We start from the raw sequence: 5,396 nt of genomic DNA on the forward strand, positions 1-5,396 counted from the left end.
AAAAGATGAAAGTCTTGACAAAAAGAAGCAACCTTATGATATGAGTGACTGGAAATGTCAGTCCGCAAAGAACATTCCGCAACAGATGAATGGTAGCGATTGTGGCGTGTTTTCGTGCATGTTCGCCGAGTATGTCTGTGCAGGTAAAGAAATTACATTCACACAGAATGATATGCCATACCTTAGGAATAAAATGCTTAGGGAGATATTAACAGGCAATATTGTATAATAAACTGTTTTCATTGAATAAATGATTATATTATAATTTACATTGCATTTAATATTTTGTAAAAGAATATATATATTTTCACTCCGTTTACAATGTGAAGTGAAAAAAAATCAAAGTTTCACGTATATATTGTCAAAATCTTAAAGAATCTCTTGCAGCAGTTATATCACATAAATGTATACTACATACATTTTTTACCCGGGGAAATCCTCATAGGATACCCCCAGCCTCCGGAGAGAGGCCGGGCGGTTATGTTCGGACTTTTACATAGATATATATATACATACATTACATACATACATACATACATACATACATACATACATACATACATACATACATACATACATACATACATTATATACATTATATACATTATATACATTATATACATTATATACATTATATACATTATATACATTATATACATTATATACATTATATACATTATATACATTATATACATTATATACATTATATACATTATATACATTATATACATTATATACATTATATACATTATATACATTATATACATTATATACATTATATACGTTATATACATTACGTTATATTCGGTAATGTCCCTACGGCAACATATCGGTCGAATCCGGCATGATATATCGCTTATCGTCGTACGGATTCAGAGCGATTTTCGTCTCGCTAATAGTGTACACTTCGTGCATTTTTGATCTTATGCACGACTGTGAGTCGACTGATTCGCGAAGCGATATAAAATTAAGATTCATCGACTCGTACAAATTTCTGAGCGCGAGTCTCGCAAAATTGGCATCCTTCCTAGATAATGATAAATTGAAAATTATACGATCAAAATTTTCCGCGGTGTCTTTCACGTGTTTAGTAAATGAGATGTATTTTTCCTTTGTTATAGGTAGTACATCGATTGAGCCTTCGAACGCGGCAACTATCTTCTTGATAATAAAGTGCGCGTCATAGCCCGACAGATTGTGGAATATTCCTGGGATGAAGTGAGAATCCTTATAATTTAGATTGCACGTCGAGTGTGCTGGACCTCTGTACCGCCCGGTCAGGTGGCAATGATCGCGCACTTTATTATTATCAGGCGCGAATTGTTGTTCGCATATGTGACATTTCGTCGCGCTGTGAAATGTCTTCCACTCGTCTCGCGTTAGATCTACCATGCATACAATGTCGGACAAGATGTTCTTTACGCGATGCGCCAATCCTTTGAGTTCCTCGACGAACCACGCGACGCAGTCGTTATCGCGACGAAATCGATACGTCGATAACGTTTCGTCGTACAAGCACTGTACGTAGTATGCTATACTACATACCCGATAATGTTGATAGGCGTATGACGCGTGTTCCGTATCCGGTTGTGTCTTCTGCAGCACGCACTCCAGATCGGCGTACACCACGAAGGGAAGTCGCTCTTTCCTACTGTGGTTCTTGAAGCTGAGCCACTTGTTGTTCTCGCTCGGTAGTCGGATTGCGCATTTCTTTACCTCTCGGCAGTCCACGGTGTGGGCTTCCAATTTCATGCTTGTGTAGAAATAGTGCAGACATCTACAAAAAAGAAACATAAATATTATAAATATTTTTACAAAAAACATAAAATGATATATATTATTAAAAGAAGTAAAGGTACTTACCGATCGCAAATGTACTTCCGACTATGGTGCGTGCTCAATTGTGAGCTCACGAGACGGGATAGATCCTTAATCCATGCAAAATGTCCAACATTGTCGTCTCGTGGTTCCTGCACGTACAGCAGATTCACATGTTTTTTATCACTCGTGCGGTCGGTAAGCCGTATCGGGAGAACGTTTGAAGTCTTCTGTCCCTCGATGATAGACATTGACGGATATATCGTTGAGTCGTTCGAACTGTTTAATTTGACTCAACGTCATTGGAAACTCAATGTCTTGTAAATTCAGTACCGTTGAATAATGCGGGTATAAAGATTCCCGTTCTGGATGTCTTTCGGCTGGATGCAAAGCAGCCGTTACGGCCCACGCAAAACACGCATTGTCCATAGACAGCACATTGATCACCGCGTGCTTAACTTTAATGTCTTTAGGCAATTCCAAGTGACACCCCGCGCGCAAAGGATTGTACCTGTTGACGCTCACCGTCAAATTGAGGATTCAAGTCAACGCCCACCCACTGTCGCGTTCCTGGAACTCCTCGAGTTTCGCTAATGTGGGCTCGATAACGTGCAGCTCGTACCACTCGCGCAAGTGCGATGTACCACAGAGTTCTATGTTATTTGTATTAAAACTCTTATTGGCACGTTTATCACCCGCCACAAACTCCCCGTTGAACGCGGTGTTCACTTTGACAGAGTTGACATGTATTTTTATAATCCCAGCAAACGAAAAAAGATTGAAAAGAATTAAAACGGGATTGCCAGGAATTCAATTAAGGACTTTCCGAATTCCATTCTGTCCAAAAAAGGGATTGAAATAGTTTCAATATCATGGAATTCCTTATTTTGGAAAGAATTTGTCTTTTTTGAATCCCATCCAATTCCGACACAAAAATATTATACCACTGAATGCCAGGTTAGGGATTGGAAAGTTTCGTGATGAATTCCATTGAATACCATTAATTCCGTTAACGAAATGAATACCACTGAATGCCAGGTTAGGGATTGGAAAGTTTCGTGATGAATTCCATTGAATACCATTGATTCCATTAACGAAATGAATACCATTGAATGCCAAACTAGGAATTAAAAATTTCCGTATTGAATTCCATTGAATTCCGTCTATTCTGACAATAAAATGAATACCATTGAATGCCAGGATAGGGATTGAAAAGTGTCCGTGTTGAACTCTGTGGCGGTACGCGCCAACAATAGTACACGCCCGCGCGGTATCTGCATTACCGGCAATTCGCGTCGACGCCGCTAGGCGTCGCATCGCCGGGGCATCTTCTCGAGTTCAAAGTTTTGTCTCGACCGCTATGTAAAGGGACCCCCTACGGTGCCTGACAGATCTTACAAATCTCATTTTCGGGCTAACTGCCCGTCGGCAGTAGTGCGTGTAATGCCCTTAGGCATACACAAGAGCTCACCGACGAACAACAGCGCTTGGTCGCCCAACGAAGGCGCGAGACGTTTCCTAAACCATCTAATGCCATGCAACTCCATAACCTTTACGGATTCCATAGGATTGGATGGAATTTAAAATTTCTTTTTTGGATTCCATGGAATTGGGCCATCTCATTTCGAATCCCATCTAATTTCATCTAATTCCGCCAAAAAAGGGATTCAAAGGTATTAAAAAATTTTAATATCTTTTAATCCTTTTGCGTTTGCTGGGATGTCTCGCACTCACTTGCACACGACGCTGCAGGCGTCTTCCAAAAACTGTCGCGGTTCTATATGGTCTGTATTAATTACCGCACCGGTCATTATACGCTTTTTGAACCCGGCGTCGATTTCTCGCCATACGAGTTCTGCCGCGCGCGTGTCACCACTGGTACCGGCGTTCGCATAATTACCACCGCTATGGATAAATTGTCTTTCCAATCGCGACTTCACACCCTCGAGTCGCGCGATTCGGGCAACCAACGATTGCCTCTGCCCGATCGTTGGATTGTCGGAGAGCCGCTGACGTTTGGCACTACAGCGTGTCTCGAGCTGCTCGACGAATTTCGCGCATTGCAGCGCCCATGTGAAATATTCACCCACGGTAGCTACTTGGTCGGACAGCTCCAATAGATCGCGTTCGGTTTGCTCGAATTGATCCATGTTTTATCTATTCAAATTTAGGTTGTTCATCACCACGAAGTCGACAACTGTAGTCACCCAATAGCGATACTTCATTAGATATTAATGGTTTATATGGTAATAACGTTGCAGACACATATTGTTCATCACCATCATGCCAACCACTACTTTGACAAAGGACCCCGGGCCCAGCCATAGGGAAAATGGATCCCGGTCAAATTGGTTGAAACTGCAGTATGTTGTACTTTATAATCTCCTGATCAAAAGTGTTAATGGGCACGAAGTCCGGAACCATCTACTTTTCGAGTTATCAGACGTTGAACATGGTAAAAGTGAGGATATTGAGGATATTCTATTTTAGAGTATCCACGGCAATAATTCTTTAGGGTTGCATTTTTGTGTGTGTGTGCGTGTGTGTGCGCGCGCGCGTGCATGTGCGTGGGTATGTGTGTGTAGGTATGTCTGTATGAGCGTGTGCGTGTGCGTGTGAGTGCGTGCGTGCGTGCGTGCGCGCGTGTGCGTGGGTATGTGTGTGTGGGTATGCTGTATGAGCGTGTGCGTGTGCGTGTGAGTGCGTGTGTGCGTGTGTGTGCGCGCGTGTGCGTGGGTATGTGTGTGTGGGTATGTCTGTATGAGTGTGTGCGTGTGTGTGTGTGTGTGTGTGAGTGCGTGTGTGTGGGGGGTATGTTTGTGTATGTGCGTGTGAATGTAGATGTGTGTATATTCTTATAATCAGTGCATCGTCGGCATTAGCATCATTGTCGCGGCGGGGTGCCACAGGTCGTACCCCGCGTCCTAAGGCCAGCTCAGCGAGAAGAAACCTCGCGTAGAGCAAAAGGGCAAAAGCTGGCTTGATCTCGATGTTCAGTACGCATAGAGACTGCGAAAGCACGCGCGGCCTATCGATCCTTTTGGCTTGAAGAGTTTTCAGAAAGAGGTGTCAGAAAAGTTACTACAGGGATAACTGGCTTGTGGCGGCCAAGCGTTCATAGCGACGTCGCTTTTTTATCCTTCGATCGGTCCGCGATCCTGGGGCCGCAACGGCCGACCGCGGGCCGCCGAGGCGGCCGTACCCGCAATAGGAGTCTCGTGAGTCGAACGGCTTAAAACAATGTGACACACTACTAGGGTAAACCAGCCAGTGAATGAACAAATAAGCGGTGTCTTCTATTCATTAGAGACGTGAAATAAAATTATTATCCGTATCACTTTCAGCATCGATGTAGTTGATTCAATATATCATACTGATTATTAAAAAAAATATTAAAGGTGCTTTCAGAATAAAACATTTAGAATATAAATGGAAAAGTGATAAAAGGACCGATATACCAGTGAATGAACAGAATTGCCAGTAAATAAACGGCTGCTTACCAGTGAATGAACATATGTATTCCATGTAGATACATACCTACTAATGTATATAGATCTTAATAATTAAAGTTAAATATT

General features: G+C 42.3%; 1 long non-coding RNA gene across 1 annotated transcript; it reads right to left on the minus strand.

The window, feature by feature from the left end:
* Positions 1-2,788: 2,788 nt before the first annotated feature.
* On the minus strand, positions 2,789-3,979 carry LOC139818623 (uncharacterized). Its single transcript, XR_011733464.1, has 2 exons — positions 3,006-3,979; positions 2,789-2,938 (listed from the first exon to the last, which is right to left on the minus strand). It is a non-coding gene; the product is annotated as an uncharacterized lncRNA (long non-coding RNA).
* Positions 3,980-5,396: the final 1,417 nt, after the last annotated feature.

This window comes from Temnothorax longispinosus, chromosome 9, assembly GCF_030848805.1.
Source record: "Temnothorax longispinosus isolate EJ_2023e chromosome 9, Tlon_JGU_v1, whole genome shotgun sequence".
NCBI classification, from domain to species: Eukaryota; Metazoa; Arthropoda; class Insecta; order Hymenoptera; family Formicidae; genus Temnothorax; species Temnothorax longispinosus.